At 41.4% G+C, this 19,658-nt stretch overlaps 1 protein-coding gene across 2 annotated transcripts in view; it reads left to right on the top strand.

Moving 5' to 3' along the window:
- Nucleotides 1–19,658, top strand: part of HMGA2 (high mobility group AT-hook 2) — a gene marked incomplete at both ends in the record, with an annotated part of 137,953 nt that overhangs the window by 102,431 nt on the left and 15,864 nt on the right. The window lies entirely within an intron of this gene.

The raw sequence follows: 19,658 nt of genomic DNA, 5'->3' as shown, positions 1-19,658 counted from the left end.
ATTCTAAGACATATGAAGCAAGATATTTATATCACTTAAAGTTCATATTTATTATCAGTGCACCGCTTCCCAGAAAAAAAAGGGAAGTGAGAGCTGGGGTCAAAACCAGATACAGTGAAAGTTCAGCTAATGTTGGGCTCTCAGAAAATACTCATTTTCCAAATAGTTTAATATTAGCATCTTTAAATTTTAGCATTAAATTTTGATAATATATATGAAAATCTTGCTCATGTGTGTGGTACACGTGTCTCTGGCTACATTTATAAGTGTACTGAATGTAATTTTATGTGTTTCTTTATGATGTTCGGTCCTTGGCATAAGCGTCACTAGACTGTCAAGTGGCGAAGATCATATTGTTTCATCCTTTCTTCTTTTCTCATTTCTTGGGTGTTTACTTCATGAGAGGATGCACTCAATGAATGTATGTGGAAGAAATAAATGGATAAACAAGTTCAATGGGTTATCAGAGTAGATTCAAGTCAGTAAACCTTGTTTGGGGTGTAGGACCAAGCATAGTCCTAGCTGAAACTATAGGTACAGCTATATGATAGTAAATAGGATGGGATATAGGGGTAAATGTGTTCATTAGCTGGCCAGTGGTGCCCTGTTCCTCCTTGAAGAGTACTCCAATCATGAGAGTGCCTTTTCCCCCCACTGGCCACTTTCTCATGAAATTGAAAGAAACCTGTGCAGCTGCAGGACTCTCTGGGCCTGTGACAAGGCTACTGTCTGCAAGATGCATGCTCAAGTCAAAACCTAAAGCAAAGCAAGCAAAACCTCACCCTAAAGGGTTTCCCCACTTTCTAAATAAAAAACTACAGTCGTAACAACTTCAGTCAGTGATTCAAAACACCCATGGTTTTGGCATCCTGAGCATACATCACAGATACCACTTGCTGGTCTACTCGCCATGCCTCTGACCCATGTACCCTAGGCTTGTTTTGGGGCTGTGACAGAGGAACATTCCTCACCACTTGGAGAATGGGGCTAGGATATTTGGGGGAATGAATTAAGTGCACTCATACAAATACTTTATCATCCTTACATTCCCATCCAGTGTACTAGTAATGTGGAGGGAAAGTGTGGCCTTGGGAATAGACAAGCATAGGTTTGAATGTCTGCTTCATCCATTACTAGCTGCTTGGGTAACCTTGGGAAGCCCCGTCTGTCCTTATAAACGTGGTGATATATAGAAAAGACGTCTGTAGAGCTCTGGGAAAGCTTGTTCTTTTTATTATTGTCACCTTTATCAGAAGATGACATACAACTGACCGGACACACCAGGCTAGAAGTTTTTTGTTTGTTTTTTTAACTTTCCTGAATATTTGTCCTTTAAGTATAAGCAATACAGCAGAGTTCCCCTTCATTTATCCCACCTAAACAATCTCTCTAAAGTATGCAAATAGATTTAATTTCTCATGAAATCCAATTTTAATAGCATTTTATGTAGTGAATGGTCCATTGAGTGAATCAGAGGTAATTAATGCTAAGAGATAAATGGATCAGTATTCCCTGCTTCCTCAGGTAGCCATTCATAGGTAAGTCTGTTGCTCTGAAATATTGTTTACTGGAAGGAAAAATATAGAAGATGGTAGGGACTAACCATCAAACATGTCTTTATCCTTTTTAATATTAGGTTATGCTATGTAAGCAATAGGAAAAGGATGATATTTTCTAATCAACCAATTTTTATTTGCCATCTCTAAGAAGAGGTAACCTATCCTTAACCTGCTTGTACACATGGGAACATGGTTTGCTAACATTGTAAAACTGTCCTGGGCATAGCATATGGGCAGAAATGAGTTCTCAGAAGCAGCCACGGAAATCTTTTGTAAACTCCCAGATCAACCCAATCTTACCTCCTTTCTGCCTCAGTTTGCAATGGCATTGTCTCTCTTCCATAAGGTACACAAGTCTCTGTCAACCATTTGAATTCCCCAGAAAATAATTACACTTGTTTGTGTGTTGTCTGGACACAGATAAGGGAATTCTCCACATCTTTCTAAGAAGAGATGCAGAGAGACTGTGGTGTAAGTGCTCTAGTTCACATTCAAATGGTAGCATTGTGAGATATTCCACATAGTTTGAATAACTGAGAATTTATACAGATTTTCAGCAGTGGAACTTTAAATACAAGGTAGATAAATCGGTGTCGCACGGATCCAGTGGCATTTCCTGTGCTCACTCTTTTCCCTTGGATAGCAACAACCGTATTTTTCAATAACAATAGCATCTTTTTATGCTTTGATCTCGTTGCTTTTCATTTGAAGCTATCTGACATGCATGATGTGGTGTGGTCCCTTGTAAGCACTAGCCCAGCTGGGCACTTACATACCCATTATCTTGCTACCTAATGTGTTGTGGCTGTAACTGGAGGATGCAAAATTTACCTTCATGAGAGACTCGTCCTCTATGTGTTCTGCCAAATCAGGGTTCACCGTGCCTCCATTTTCTCCAGAAAAACCACTGGAGCTGACATCCCTTAGTGATGAGCAGAACCGAGGCGCTTTTGTTCGGAAGCTTACCTTCGTGGATGAGCGAAAGTTTCCACGTTAAGAGTGATCTGCAAAGAGGCTGAGGCACTGGGATTGTAAACACTCAATTTAGAGGTCCGCATTCTTTATTCATGCTGTTGTCTCTTGTTTTCTTCATCTTTTCCCTGAAGACTTTACATGAATGGTGAGCATCCATCAAAGCATTAGGAGACACTGTCTTGGGCACTCTCGGCAGCCGAGTAGGCGTCATCCTGCAGGGCTTGGAGGGATGTGAGAGCAAGAGAAGAAAGGAGTGGTTCCTCTCACCAGCGGTCAGAGCAGAGAAAGCAAAAGAGCGAGTTACAGGTGGCTTCTGAACTGAGTAGCAACCAAGCTGTCTTCTCTCCTCAGTTCTTCTAGCCCCAGCACCACGATTAGAATCAATAGCTTTACTGCCTCCAAGGAGAAGGGAACTTACAGTGTGTGTGGCTTAGCATCCTGAATATGTTGTGGTTGTTGCATCTTCTGGGGGGAGCACTGAAAATTTTCAGTGTTCAAACATCCACGCTTTCACATTAGTTCTGTGTTTATTTTAAAGATACGTTTTTATTGATTTCAGAGGGGAAAGGAGAGGGAGAGAGAGACAGAAACCTTAATGATGAGAGAGAATCATCGATTGGCTGCCGCCTGCACGCCTCCTACTGGGGATCGAGCCTGCAACCCAGGAATGTGCCCTGACTGGAAATCAAACCGTGACCTCCTGGTTCATAGGTCAATGCTCAAATACTGAGCCACACCAGCGGGGCTCACATTAGTTCTATTGATGTCAAACTGTTTTTAGGAAATTTAACTTAGCTTTAAAGTTAATATTTATACAGGGAATGTTATCAAGTATTAGAACCATTAGAAGTGTTGCTCAACAATAAACGTACAGCCGGATGTCATCTGTTACTAGATGGCTGCCGAATAGTTGTTGCAGAGTAGTCCGTTCATCATCTCAGCACAAAGAAGCGACTCAAAAATGTGTTGACTCAGTGAAGTCTGACAGAAATATTTGCATAATTGCAGTGTGTCATACATGCTCGTTATAGCGTAAGAACATCATAATGCAAACACTTACTGCTATTATCTTAAAGAAAAGTGCGTCTCTTTACTCTTCACAGCCTGAGCATCCTAGAGGTAGTTTGCAAGCAACAAATAACTTAGAAGAAGATTTAAAGTTGCTTTCATTGAAGTTATAATTTCATAACTTCCTGAAAGTTATTTTTTGGGGAGAGAGGTCATTTTCAAAGAAAATAAAGCGTTGTTGTTGTTTTTAATCCTACAATCTAGTTGGTAGTCCTTAATTCAGTTTAATAAAATGCAGGTTCCTTTCCAAAGAAATTCCTGACAATAGTACATTGAAAGCCTGTTTCCCTTCCCCAGCTGCCCAGGTGGGAGATAGGAGGACGAGGGAAGTACGTTAAGCTGTGAGGTCCAGCGGGATTGCAGTTAAGTGCTTTGCTTTAGGTCCTCCATGCTCGATGCAGCATTTATTACTGGAGTATTATGAGAGAAAGCTACAAGAACTCCTCATACATGCCTAACAGATGTAGCTCTAATGTTCACATGGCTGGATCCATTCAACAGATTGGGTCAGATGCAGTTTGAAAGCCACTGTTATTAAGCTGTTTTTACCATTAAGTAAGTAATGGCGCCTTGTTAGTATTGTGGATGTGTGTATTCTTTGCTGTCTGTAAATCTTCTTGTTTGTTTTGGCTTTAACAGCATGTGTGGGGAGGACATCCCTCTCCACAAATTAAGTGCTTTAAATAGCCAAGCTGTCGCTGAATGAAGGAAATCAGGCTAGATAAGATCTTTGTAAAGTGTGTGCCTATGAACTCTACATCACACCATCACACAATGCAAAGGAAATTGCCATTGTGCTGTGCAAGTTGGATGAACAAAGCACATAAAACACTCTGTCCTCGTTGCCAGGCATATTCCTGTGCTACTGAAGCTGGAATCTTGAAGGCCCCAGAAATGGTCAAAGTGACACGTTGGCCAATCAGGGAGGGTGGACGTTGATTTTATAATGCAGTCTGGTAACACTTCACCAGAGGGATGCCCGATTATTTTATAATGAACAAGGCAAATCATAAGCAATGAGGAATGCTGCCGCTGCTATTGCTACGACTATTGTTACCGCTACTGCTGTTATTGCTGCTATTGCTGCTATTGCTACTACTACTCTGTTGCTATCTCTGTTCTACAGCTATTATTACTACCTTTACTACTGCTGCGTTGCTACTACTATTACTGCTGCTGCTATTACGACTCTTCCCACTACTTCTGTTCCTACTACTACTGTTCCTACCACCCCAGCACCCCACCCTCCTTCGTGCTATTAAATAATGTTTGTTAAGTTCTTATGGCCATCCATTGTACCTTGTATTTTAGAGGCATTCGTTATTTTAATCACCTCAACACCACGAGGTACCCACATTATACAGATTAAGAAACTGAGCTTTTTATAAATTGCTACCAAGTCACATAGGCTGAGTATATTTGGTTGAGACCTGATCTCAGAGGCCTTTCTGGCTCCAATGCCCTGTTCTCCCCATTATCTCAGGCTTCCTTTGCTTGTGGGCCAAGGACGTGGAACTCTGTAGGTATTAAGATGCCACCTGCAAACCCTTATAAAGTACATTGAGTTCCTTGGGGGAGAATTGCCTCAAGGCCAAAAAGCTGCCTCTGGAGTACTCCAAAGCAGCTTCCATATCCTGGAAACAGCAGCTACAATCAAAGATAGCACCTTAGAAACATCCTTCCTTTGCTTAAAAAAATTTCTAAAAAAGCTACTTCCATCAACAGGCCCTCCTAAGATCAGATACCTACATGTATCTGGCAATAAGCCCAGACATACCAAAACATGTATTATCTAAAGCCAAGACTTGAGTCCCACTGCATCTGCAGACAAGCACCTCATTTTAATAGGCAACCCATTCACAGAGTAGGTACACTCCCCTGCTAAAGTGTCAGGGAGTCGGAAGAGCAGCATAAAACAAAAAGCAGCTATTACCTGGCAGCGAAGGCCCCAGACGTACCCTCTGGCTCTGCTGGTCCCCAGTTTAGTCAAGTAGATTTCTGATGGACTCCCATTAAAAGTCAGTAGACATTTAGTTGACTTCTAAAAAGTGGGCAGAAGCTCATGCAAATTATTGACTACCTACCCCTGGAATTCCTTTTGGACCTGACCAGTGAGTGACAGCTGGTTCCCAGGTAGCATGGCACGCTCATTCTCTAGCTGTGGGGAACAGCTAAACCCTTCTGTCCACAATGAAAGGAACTCAAATTTAGATTTACCAGAAGAAAATTCCAAACAGACCAGGAAAGCAAAAACCACCGACATCATCTCCATAATAACTAAAAACCGGAAATGGGTTCTGTCTACAAAGAGGCCTGTTCTTCTACCTCCTCTGAAACAGCTTGACAAAAACAAGAGCTTTATGTACTAGCACGGGACAGACGATGCAAAGGAAAGTCTTGTGCAGCAGATTTCAGGGTCAAGAGGGCACTTTTTGCCAGCTCTCAAAGGCAGACCAGCACAGGGAACCATAAAATGCTCAGAGTCAAAGTGGTTCTCCATTCGTTCCCCATCTTCCTTTATTCACAGAAAGTGACCTTACCCGGCCAGGGGCAAGTCTCACTCCTCCGAGGCAGTCCTGTTCCCCTCGCAGGGCAAGCCTGGCCTGTGGAGGAGACAGCAGTCTGCTCGGTACCATAGGAAGAGACCACCCCTCCTCCTGCGGGACATTGACATTCCTGGAAGTGCCACCAGGAATGGCCGCACCCATTCTGTGACTCTGAAGGAGGTAGACTGAGAAGAAATCTAAGATGACAGAGCAGAAAGACAGACACAATCCGAAGCCCTGAGGATTTCATTAACTGCATTTAGCCTGCTGAGCTCACCAGTCCAGGAGGTGTATCATTGCTAGGCTCTTTGTTGCATTGGGTAAATTATATCCTTATTAAGTCAGTGTGAGTTGGGCTTCCCTGTTGTACCCAAAAGCACACAAGAGGCATTTTCTTTGGGATACTTGAGATTCATTGGAATTCATTATCTACATTTTTATAAATCTGTTGAATTTCCATACCCATCTCCCTATACACTGATCTACAGGAAATATGGGGGAATAAAGGCACATTTAATATGTTTCCTCACCCATTTCTGTCTCCCCACTTTTGGATCTCCGAAGAAGTAGCTCCTCAGAGCACCAACCATGGGACCAGTTGCCCATTTTTAAAGCAATTACCGGGTCCCTCCTAAACCCAGGAGTGGAGTCAGGCACCTGCATTTCCAACCAGCACCCTTTAATGAGCTCTATGGAAAGGGTGTCACTGCCCCCCGAGGAAGAGGGACTAGGAGAGGAAAAGGACTTCTTCCAGGCAATGAGAAGGTTTAGAAAGCGCTCAAAAACCTTTGTTGAAAATGTGCTCCGTGCAAAAGACAGGCTGGGTGTTAGCGGCTGAGTCAGGTGGGTGGGCAGTTTAGTTTCCCAGTTTGTGAAGAGGCTCCCCGGGAGTTTTCCAGGGGTGGCGCGGTGCGCTCAGGGCCTGTGCACACAGCTTCTGTGAGGTGGGAGCATGAAGTGGTCGGCGTTGATAGCTTTGACTAGTAATTGTGCCTTAATGTAAATATATATAAATATTATACATATAGGTAGGTGCAGGCTGTAAATGACTCCGTTTGTATGGTACTGTGTATTTATTATGTATCCTGGGTAAAAAATTAAGTGTAATGGGTGGTCACATTCCAAAGAAATGAACACATCACCAAAGCACCAGCCAGTGAATGCAGCCACCATACAGAACAAGGGATTAAAAGCAGGAGACCTATAGATTTCCTGGACAGAAAGCCACTGGGAATGAGAAGGGGAGGTGTCTGAGGATGCAGAGGAGGAGCCTGGATGGGGAGCAGGCATCTCTTTTCTTCCTCTCACATATTGCTCACAGACAACAATATATCACACATGAGATTGTAAACAACATAGATACGGAAACTGTGTCCATGTATTTCCTATGTTGTAGATCCCACAGAATTTATAGCTAACATTTTTAAAATGATCACATATTAGAATAAGTGATAAACAAGAGGGGGGAAAACCAAAGGTAATTTGTTAGCATTTATCGTAGAAATTTTCTTTGGAATACTTTAGATTCATCAGCCTTCACAGTCTTGCCTGAATTTTTTGCCATAGACTTTTTTTTTTTCAAATATACTTTTATTGACTTCAGCAAGAAAGGCAGAGGGAGAGAGAGATAGAAACACCAATGAGAGAGAATCATTTATCGGCTGCTTCCTGCACGTCCCACACTGGGAATTGAGCCCACAACCTGGGCATGTGCCCTGACTGGGAATCAAACCGTGACCTCCCAGTTCATAGGTCAGTGCTCAACCACTGAGCCACGCCAGCCGGGCTCCATAGATTTTTGAAGAGAATAAAAGAAGTATAAGGATGAAGGAAAATATATAATACAAAGATGAATGGCAGGATGGGATTTCTACTTTGATAGAAATTTAGTGAGAAACAAGATGCCATTTATATTCCTAAGACATCGTGAACTTTTTGACAAGAAAACATTTTTCAGAGCGAAGCTGTTACCTGAGAGAAGAGTTTTCTACTACCGATTTGTCCTGTAAAGACATTAGAAACATTCCTTAGAGTTATGATCTTTAAAATTGTTACATTAAGATGCAGTTTTTCTTACTTGGTGATTTTTCTTCTTGGTGAAATCATAATCCTAGAAAGCTAGATTTTTATTATTTTCCACAGGTGCTATTTTTATGGGTGCACAAAGCACTAACATTTCATAAGCAGATAAGTACAGAATAGGCAGTTGTTGGAGCGGTGTGGCCTAGTGGGAAGGGCAAAGGCTGGAGAGCCAGACAGCGTAGGTTGAAGTTGTGGCTTCAGTACCTACTGTTGTCATCCTTCAAGTGTCATTGACTGTCTTTAGCATTTTGCTTCTTCGTGTGTAAATCTGAATGGCTTCCTTCAGAAGGCTGTAGTGAGGCAAGTCAGACAGTACACATTAAATCACTTTGTGAACTGTTTATTGCTATATTGTTATCATAGAATCAATATACAGCAGTCCCCTATTTTCCTCGGTTTGAGTTACCCAGACTCAGCCACAGTTCAAAACTATTAAATGGAAAAAATTCCGAAATAAGCAAGTCACAAGTTTTAAATTGCACGCTGCTCTGAGTAGCGTGATGAAATCTCGCTCTGTTCCACTCCACCGTGCCTGGGACATGAATCATCCCTTTGTCCCAAACATCCATGCTGTAAACGCTCTCTGCCCATTAGTCACTTAATAGCTGTTTCGATGACCAGATCAGTTCTCAAAGAGAGAGAGAGAGAGAGGCCACATTTACATAACGTTTATTACAATATATTGTTATAATTGTTCTATTTTATTATTAGTTATTGCTATTAATCTCTTACTGTGTCTAATTTATAAATCACACTTTATCATAGGTATGTACGTATAGAATAAGCATAGTCTATATAGGATTCGGTACGATCTGCGGTTTCAGGCATCCACTGGGGGTCTTGGAACTAACCGTCCTCTCCTGGATCCTTGAGAACAACTTTAAATATAAAGTGAGGACTCCTATCATCTTATCCTGAATTGTAATTAAGAAACATTTGATTCAATGGATGTGATAATGAAGCAGAGTTCAGAGAGACATTTCTGAAATAGTCTAAACAAAGATAGTGTTTAAGATGGCATTATACCAATCTTGAAACATCCATTTGTAGAGCAGTTGGGTAAGTTAGGTAGTTCAGGGGGTTGCCTGAGGCTCCATCTGAATTTGAGATAGAGATTTTGGAGACAAGCTGAATGAAATGCTTAGTTTTCTGAAGAAGGAATGGAGACACTTTAATTTATGGATTCTGCAGAAAGAGACTTTAATCCCAAGAAAACTTGAAGGAAAGTGCAGGAAGAAGACATTCTCTGGAAAGATGAGGGTGCTGGGTGTACTGTGAAGTGTGAGAATGTGGGGGAAAGAGAACTCACTTCTACAACTATTTAAAAAGTTAAAGGAAATAAGCTAATGTTCAGGAATAGTTAACATTTCTCAGATTGGATATTAAACTTCCTCCAAGGAAAACAACTCAACAGCTAAAGTCATCTCTAAATTGGTGCCAAGAAAATACTGCTAAATTAAGGTTCTAGGAGAGATATGACTCAGTTAAGTATCATAAGAGCTCTCAATCCATAAACTATCCCTTTGTAGTCCTTGAGAACATAAGAAATTACAAATAAATTTACTGACTCTTTCCTTAAAGAAAGGAAACACCTAAAATCATGATTCAGCTTTTTAAATTCAGGTCCATGTACAACTATTATAGTTGCTGGGAAATACTTTTAAATGTTTTAGTCTTAGATCCAAACAAATATTCTTAGAACTAAAAAAATTTTCTAAGTATTGATTCTAAATCTCTTTCGTCAAAATAAAAGTAACTAGAGCTACTTTCAAAATCACATTATTTCTATCATAAGGGCAAGCACACAAGAAAACATATACATATTATGTGAAAAATTGGGTGTATAAAGTTCAAATCCAAATTCAATTTCATATAACCACTACCTAAAATGTTAAGAAGATGCGTGTCTTAAAAGGACTTTCAAATATACCACCAACAAATATAGAGTATTAATTATTGCTCATCTCCAGTTAGCATATAATATCATTTTCATTATCTCATAGATGTCTACTTTCACCTATTATTGAACATTATTCTCTCTATCTGGCTAAAGTTGACCTTAGATAAAGTTCGAACTTAGTCCACAGCATCTATGCACATGTGTTTGATTTGTTGAAACCAAGCAGCATGATGTTTCAAATATTTATTCATTTTACTTTGATGCTGTTAACCATGTGTGCATATGCAAAGTGAACCAGCTTTGTGAATAGCTACATACAGAGAAAAAGAAATATTTATAGACAATAAATAAATAATTTGAGGCTTTGAAAAATACGTAGTGTTTCTGTTTAAAAACTTGTAGGATAAGTTCAGACCGAAACGGATTGATTCTTTTTTTTGAAGTGATATTAATCTTACAATTTTTATTCTGCTTTTTTGCCTATGGGTGAAATTTTCCCCAAATCTTGAGAAATCATAAAAATTGAGATGAAAAGTCAACTAATGAGACTATGTATTTCTTGTCTGTGACTGTTCACTTCAGAATGTTTTCTATCCCCAAAGTACAGCCATCTTCTATAAAATAAAAATGCCTATTAAATGTAATAACTTTAGAACATACCGAAGTATCATCTTAAAACTAGCCATGGTTTTGATATTATCTCCAAGAGCTGCATCTCTCTCTCTCTCTCTCTCTCTCTCTCTCTCTTTTTTTTTTTGCTTTATTTTCTGATTTTTTAAAAGCTTAATTATAATCTTTAACTTTCTAAAGTGAAAATAAAGAAAATTTATTTCCTACCTGTATTTTGGTGTATGTGATAGGGAAGAAGTGATACTTTTCCTCTAGATCAAGTCTTCAAATTTCATGTTGTATTTTTTCCCTTCCATGAACTTATCTCTACTTTCTCATTTTCCCTATGAGAAGGAAAAATAGTCATCTCTTCTGTGATTATTCTCTGTACTTCATGATCATGCCTCTCGACTCTTAAGATTACCTTGGACATGAGAGATTAATCTAAAATTCTATGTTGTATTATAATATCTCTTTTCTCATTTGTCACCCACATTAGACTATAGGCTACTTGAGAGCAGGAAACGTTTCTTATTCATTTTTATATCCTGGACCTGTCCAGGACCTACAGTTTAATATCAGTTAGAATTTGATGAGCCATCAGGTCAGAGTATAGAAGGTTGGCTTTTGACGCTCATCAGGGCACTGATATTTTTAAGGATTTCTCGTTGATCTTTCCCCTCCATTCTAAAGGTGTCTGACAGGCAAGGGCTCCAAAGTATTACCCCTAAATCTGTTTTTATAAGAACTGCTTTCACATGGCTTGTTGCTGTGCACACATAGCCTGATGTTAATCAGCAATAACTACAGCAGAATGTAACTATTCCCATCCTTGAACAGATGAAATGAGGCCAGCCACAGTGAGGGCACTTTGTTCTAATAATCCAATAAATACTTTTGAAATGATGCTTATTTTTGTCTTTTGCATTAAAGTCTAAGATTAAAGCCAAGTAGAGTAGAAAATAAAGAACATCTCACCTCCCTCCCAATACCAAGCAGAAGTTCCAGGGATTTTGCCAAAACTCCCCATAGATTTATCACTTCTTAGGAGACTTTGTACAGGCACTACAAAATCTCCTTTGCACTATAAGGGCCAGATGTTACTGTCAAATTGTAACCATGCAGGGCTATATGTGTACACACATAACACAGTCATCTCTAAGTGCACACAGGAGGCACAAGAAATAGAAATTATGATCCAGCCCAGGCTTTTTCTAAGCTGGAGGAAAATTGCCACTAGTTACTCATGGTGGATGGTTTCTCCTCTTTTCCAAGGCCTCCCACAACCAGGGGGCAGGGTCGTTCTTAATTGAGGAAGCTATTAAATAGGAACACTTTCAGCCCAGTGAGAGGGGTATCTGCAAAAGGGATGAGATTTGTATTAGTGACAACTGAGTCTCATACTCACATGGTTGACCAACACTTGATCTGATATAAATTCTTCAGACTTCAGGTACACCTTTCTCTTCAGTTACCCAAAATATTTCTTAGGTAAGTCAAATAATTTTTTGACCACTTGGTGTTAGAGAATATCCTGAACTCAACTCCCTTGTATCGGTGTCAGTAACTGAGAGCTGACTATTTATTTTAAATTAGAGGCCCAGTGAATGAAATTTGTGCAAGTGAGGGGGACCCTCTCAGCCTGGCCTGCACCCTCTCACAATCCGGGACCCCTCGGGGGATGTCCGACTGCCGGTTTAGGACTGATCCCACAGGGATCAAGATCGGTCCTAAACCGGCAGTCAGACATCTCTCTCACAATCCAGGACCACTAGCTCCTAACCGCTGGCCTGCCTGCCTGCCTGATGGCCCCTAACCACTTTGCCTGCCTTCCTGATTGCCCTTAACCACTCTGCCTGCCTGTTCACCCCTAACTGCCTCTGCCGCAGCCTCTGCTACCTCAGCTTTGTCCGAAAGGACGTCCAGAATGACGTCCAGAAGGTCATTCGGCTGTCTGGTCTAATTAGCATATTATGCTTTTATTATTATAGATTGACTTAGAAGTCACAGTTTTCATTCCGAAGCTTTTTTGAGTAGCCATCAAGGATTGTTATATGCAGATTATTGGAGCCATCCAGTTTCAGTGAAGAGGTAGAGTTCAGGAGGGCTTGAAATGGGTATGAGAAGTTACCTGGCTGGTCAAAAAGATAGCCGTGATGTTCTTGAAGAAAGGCTGCAGGAGAAATGAAAAAACTAGAACCTCATCTGTGGTATGAGCAAATCCCTCCTTTCACCACAGAGTCTGGCTTCCTTTGGCAAAATAGGTGTAAAGGAAAGGACCAAAGGTGGAATTGAGAGCAGGACCTAGGTGCACAGGAAGTACAAAAGTCTGTTGGTTAACATAACCTAAGAACAATGTAGCTAAATTAGCAAAAACCATCACCTTACCTTAGGCCAAATGTATTAGGTTAAACCATATGATATTATTGCTGTTTGACTGGTTTTGACTGACAAAAATTCCAGCTCATATGGTGGTTCGATCTAACAGTATAAGTCACACTGAATTAATGCTGTGAAGAGGCTCTGCCTCCACCAACCCTGATGAGATACAAGTCTGATGGAGGATTTCCATCTAGAGATCAGAGACTTTTACGTGACCTTCCCTAGACCTCGTGGTGTTCCACTGAAGGGCAAGGAATGTGTTGGAGCATTGGTGTTCCAATCAGAAGTACCATTTTGTCTGCTTCCTATTGTAGGATTCCACCTAAGATCTGATTTGGAAAAGAAGAGGAAGAGGTTCTTATGTTTTTTAAAAAGTGGTTCAGCCTGGCCAGTGTGGATCAGTGATTGAGTATGAACCTATGAACCAGGAGGTCATGGTTCGATTCCCGGTCAGGGCACATGCCTGGGTTGCAGTCTCCATCCCCAGTAGGGGGCCTGCAGGAGGCAGCCGATCAATGAATGATTCTCTCTCATCATTGATGTTTCTATTTCTCTCTCCCTTCCTCTATGAAATCAATAAAAACATATTTTTAAAAAGTGGTTCAAAGCCTACAGAGCATAAAATTTATTTGTTAAAGGTACCCAGTTATAACTCTTGATATTCTAGAATATTGAAGCTTTAAAATTATAAGTCCAGAATGCCATGATAAGTGTGTTGAGCACATCATTTTACGAAAAGCAGGGAAGGATTTCCATTCTTGATGATGGTAACCTCCCTTCAGTTGGGTTAATGTCACAAAGAAAATATGTTCAGAGCAGCACTGTGAAACTTCAGAGAGTGAAAAGCATATTTCTCCACACATAAATGAAAGTCAGTCTTAGCCAGTGGTGATATACAGATTACCTGTTGAGCCTTTAAACTCCTTGGGACAAAGGGTAAAAAGGATGTTGTTCAGACCACAAGTCAAAAAGCACTCCTGTCAGTATGCACACCGCAGACATGAAGCTGCTGGCCTTCGTGGTGCCTGGCCATCTATGGAGGGTTTATATAGAGATGGACAATTACCTGTCTTGAATCTGAGCTGTGTCTACTTATGCAGTTTGTTTGATACTTTTTGCACTATAAATAATTAATCAATCTGGGCCAGAGAGCAGTTGAAGTAATTGAGCAATAGATCGATGCATTTATTGAAATTTTCATCAAGCGGTGGAGATACACTCACCAGTGAGTTGAGGCAGAAGGTGAAGCTGTGTGCACTTGTGTGGGTACAAACATAATCCTAAGCCCCACTAATTCAATGTGCTGGCTTCAGCGTAAAGAACACCTTTGGGAGTTTAAAAACAAGTATCGTTTTAGCAAATATTTTTAGTTTGCTACCATATTTAATTTCAAAAGTAACTGAGCTTATCTTGTGAGATGTTATTTATTTGGTGAGCGAGTTTAGAAATAAGAAATGAGAGTTACATTTTAGGGGCTTTTCATATCCCCTGGAAGAAATGAGGGTTTTTATATTCTTCTCTAGTAAATAGCTAGGGGCCTTTCTTACTCTCTGCTGCTGTGAGAATGAAAAGCAATCACATGGACAAAGGTTGTCTTAGGGCACAGTACTTCTTGATTCAATGATGGTCTTATGATTTTGAAGCAGAGTGAGCAAAACTGCCTACTACTGGCTGCCAAACACAGGATGTAATTAGGTTAAACTTCTGCTGAGAACAGAGATCCAAACGAAGGGCTGCTTTCTTTCACAGGTCAACTTAAGACCTTTGCATAATGACCATCCTCACTTTACTGCACATTGTACCTCATTTTTAAAAACTTAAGTTGATAAGCCCAGTTCAAGCCTCCTTTCATTTCATGTTGAGATTAGTAGTCAAATGAGCTAATAATGTCTAGACCCTTTGTTATGAAGGATTTTCTTTAAATTCCTACTAGAAGGGGTGGCTTAGCTGTCTAAGCAACAGCTTTGAAATACCTAGACTCCCAGGAACCATAGGTTGGACTCCCGGGAGGCATGGGGAGCCCCTTAATCATTCTGAAACAGATGGGGTGGCAGACCACTTCCTGCAAAAGTGTCTTTCTACAAAATCTGAAAAAAAAAAACAGAGTAGTCTGTGGACCTTAAAAATGCAATAACATGTCCCCTTTCATTTAGAGAAATCTGGTTTGCTGTATGGTTTCAGAAGTAATAATAATAATAAAACGGTCTTTCTGTTTTTGGTATCCTTTGCACTTTCTTAGCATGCCATATCCTAAGCTATTTGCAGGCAATAATATTTATTTGTTTAAAGATTATACTTTGAATTTGGCTAAGGATTAACCTGCAGCAAACTACACGTCCCTGTGGTTTGAGAGGGCCTTTCTTAATCTACATTTGATTGACAGGGTTAGTTCTCCTCGGAGTTTTCGCTTAACACTATATTAATCCAAAGCATTTCTTCAGAGTCCTTTGTTGTTGTTGATGTTTTGTCCTGGGAGGAGGCTCTCTTTCGCCCATTGTATTTTAGAAGTTTAAACGCAACTTCTAAAAGGAGAGGTTTTCATGACAGGCTTCTGAAAAGTGTAACAATCTCTTAATATCTGGAATGCAACGTCTCAGTGCTCTGTGAGTTTCGCGTGCCACGTCGACAAAGTGCCCAAATTCTACAAACCTACCATGTGCACCAACCTATTAGAAACGGAATCTTCAGAATTGTCTCAATAAGCAACTGGGTGGGCTTTGCTCTCCATTCAGTAGAATGGTTGTTATGAAAGCCACGCCTTTAAAAGGGATGTCCTCAGACTCTCCACAATCAATAACTGAGGAAGAGTCTCCAAGGGGGTCGGGATCTGTGGGCCTGACTCTTGTCCTCGTGGGTTCACTTTTTGTCTGCAAGCCCCCGGGAGGAGCAGAGCCGGCTTCGCTGAGGGAGCAGGCTCCCCGAGCTGCGATGGCAGCAGGCGCCCTGAGACCCAGGGGAGGAGGAGAATCCAGAGGTGGAAAGCAAGGCCAGGAGGAGTCCCTATACCCCTGGATTGGATCAGATTCGACGTTTTTGTTTTTTGTTTTAAGGATGTGAATGAGTTTCCTCAGAGCATTATTCAGAGGATGAAGAGCATTAGAAGACCTGGGTTTAGAAGACAGTCTTGGGGAAATTGTTTCAATTCCCTGTGCCTTAGTTTCCCTGTGAGCAAATGGACATATGAAGGCCTGGCCTCTTCCAGTCACAAGGGGGCTGGTGTTAAAAACGGAAAGGATTTTAAGCTTTTATGTGGGAAATGCATGTGCAAAATATTCCTCATTTTTTTTTTTAGGGTGCGGGATAATACACTGCTAACCACAGTAAAGATTAACATGCATGATGGATATTCTTTGGTTCTTTGTATAAAATATATAGTGATCAGCCATGTTTGTAATGATGGGAGCCCTGAGGGGCAACTGGTTTCTGGGTAACAACATCCAGTTCTGGGCCAGGAGATGCCTCCAGGGAGACGAGCGTCTTGCCGCTTGCTCTTATCCCAGAAGATTTCCAGACAGCCGCGCGTTTCCTTTCCCTTTTTATGAATGGCAGCAGTATTGTGCTTCCGTCTGCATTTTTCTCCCAGAGCCATTCATAAAAAAATAAAAACAAAATAACAACAACAGAAAACTTTCCCGGCGCAGTCTGGAGCCAGTGGGTGCCAGAGGCTGGGAAAACATCCTGGCAGCCGTCACCCTGAGCAGCATTGAGAGCCTTCAAGGGTCTGTTTGTTTGGTGAAGTGCCATGTGGAAGGGCGGGCAGCTGGTGGAAGTTGTGTGACGCGCACTAGGCCGGGCGCCAGGGCTGGGAGCGTTTCAGACATTGTCTTTCCCCTCATTGAAGTGTCAGGACCTAATTCATGGAAAATTGGGGGAGCTGGCAGCCCTGGCGGAGGATTTCATTGAGTCCGCAGTGTGCAGGAGTCACGTGAATGCAGGATCCTCAGCCAAGAAAGGAGGGGGCCCCGAGCAGTAGGAAGCTGTCAGCCTGCAGGAATGCGTGCGGATTTGAAGCAGTTTGGGAGTAAGTGTGCACAGGTGGGACGGCAGGAAGAAAGAGAGGAAGAAGAGCGGTGTGTTCTGACAAAGGATTCTTTTGATTCTTTTGAAATGAACACTTCTCTCTTAGCGCACACTTGCCAATCCCCAAAGGCAAGAAGTCCTCCTTGTCCTTGGTTCATTCCACCTGGAGAAAACATCATCTCGAAGCCTGGGCTTTTGTCATGTCAGCTCTGCTATGATTTAACGTCAAAGGAAAGAACTTTTTTTCAGGGCACAAAAGCATTTTGCATGTCTTTTTTGTTTAATTTGTTCATCTTAGAAAAATAAGGTTCTGATGATTTTTTGTATACGTTTAATACGGCAGCAATAAAATATACAGCATCACAGAAATTCCGAGAGGAAGAAAAATGAATAGTCACCCTGTCCCTTCCTTCCACGACATCGTGCATGTGTTCTAACTTCTGTTACTTGGGAGAACTGTAGCAAATTTTTTCCCCTGGGAACCATGACAGCATGTCACTCTCCACATCAGAGTGGCTCAATGGTATTCTCAAATCTCAGCGACATATAGACTGAACAAGGGAGACTTATGGGCTTCAGAAAGGAGGGTGAGTACTGGAAGGACTCCATCGGAAAGTGGGGGCTTCCAGTCCGCCTTTTACAATACAAAGTATAACAAATATTTTTCTAATACTCTAATTCTTGGGAAATTAATTTAGGCTGGGTAGAAAACTTCCCTCAGGTGTTTGACTTAAAAGTGAAGAGTTTTGCTGTGCAAACAGAATTAAATAGATAAAGATAGATACAGACATAAGAATTAAATAGATATATATAAACTAGGGGCCCAGTGCACAAATTCGTGCATCTTGAAAAGAACTGTGGGCCACAAGGCTGTGGTGGGCACAGGGGCGGGTCTCGGCCCATCCTTCATACTCCCTCCTGGCCCCTGGTCCCCTGTCTGCTGGCAGCCCCGCTCCCACTCCCGCCACTGCAGCTCCCACATGCTAACAGCACCCGCCCCACTCGCACCCGCTGGTGGCGCGGAGTGCTTGGGGCCAGCACCAGCAGTGGGTGCAAGTGGGGCCGGCACTGTCAGTGGATGTGAGCAGCAGCTACTGCCCCGATTGCCCCTCAGGAGCAGGAGGAGGTGGAGAAGCCCTCAGGGGTGATTCAAGCTGGTGCCAGGCACCAGCAGCAGGTGCAAGCAGCAGCTGTGGCACCGGCTGCGGGTGTGAGCAATGGGTGGGACCGCGGTGCATGGAAGCAAAGAATTTACAGTAACCACCAGAGGCTCACCCCAATGACAGCGACCAGCCTTGGTTTGGTGTCCCCGCTCACCTGCTCCACCATCCCACCGCGGCTGACGCCTGCCAAGTTCCATGCTCTGCCTCCTGGTGGTTAGCGCACATCATAGCAACCAGTTGTTCGGTTGTTCTGTGTTCGGTCTATTTGCATATTAGCCTTTTATTAAACAGGATAAGACATTGGTATAGATGGTACTTGCAAGTGACACCATCAAGAAAGTGAACAAACCCACCCATATTCTGATGAGACTTGTACCCAGAACGTATAAAGAACTCTTACAACTCAATATGAAAAGACAAATTTTAAAATGAGCAAAAGATTTGAATAGCTATTTCTTTAAAGACGATATTCAAATGGATAATAAGCACATGAAGAGATGCTCAACAACATTAGTCATTAGAGAAATTCAAATCAGAACAACAATGATATTCAATTTTACACCCGTAGGATGTTTAAAAGGCAGACAGTGACACGTTTTAGAGAAATCGGAACCCTAATGTATTGCTGGTAGGAATGTGAAATAGTGCCACTGCTTTAGAAAACTACCTGGCAGTTCTTCAAAAAGTTCAGCATAGTTACCTGTGTGACTCAGAAATTCCGCTCCTAAATATATATGTACATTTTTAAGAGAAATGAACATGTATCCACATTATAACTTATATATACATATGTTCATAGCATTATTTATGATAGCCAAAAGGTGGGAACAACCCAAATGTCCATCAACTCGTGGATGGGTAAACAAAATGTAGTATGTTCATACAATGAAATATTATTTGGCAATGCAAAGGAAGAACCACTGATAACATGCTGCAACATGGACAATCCTAGTAAACATGCTAAGTGAAAGCTTCCAGACCACAAAATACCATTTATTGCATGCTTCCATTTACACGAAGGCAAATTTATAGAGCCAGAAAGTAGGTTAGTGGTGAGTTAGGGATGGGAAGGTGGCTAGGGAGGCAAGAAGAAATGGGGAGTGGCTGATAAAGTGTATGAGGTTTCTTTTAGATGAGATGAAAATATTCTAAGATTAGATTGTGATGATGATTGTGAAATCCTGTGAATATACTAAAAACTTTTCATTATACACTGCATATGTGTGAATTTTATGGTATGTGCATTAAATCTCAATAAAGCTCTTTAAAAAAAATATTAACAAATTAGGCCCGTTTCCTCCTCAAGTGTTATGGTATTCAGACAAAAAACAGCAACAAAAAAAAAAACAAAGTA

Source organism: Myotis nattereri (genome assembly GCF_964212035.1).
Source record: "Myotis nattereri genome assembly, chromosome: 2".
NCBI lineage: Eukaryota > Metazoa > Chordata > Mammalia > Chiroptera > Vespertilionidae > Myotis > Myotis nattereri.
The sequence above is the reverse complement of the archived record's forward strand: the minus strand, read 5'-3'. Positions and strand labels throughout refer to the sequence as shown.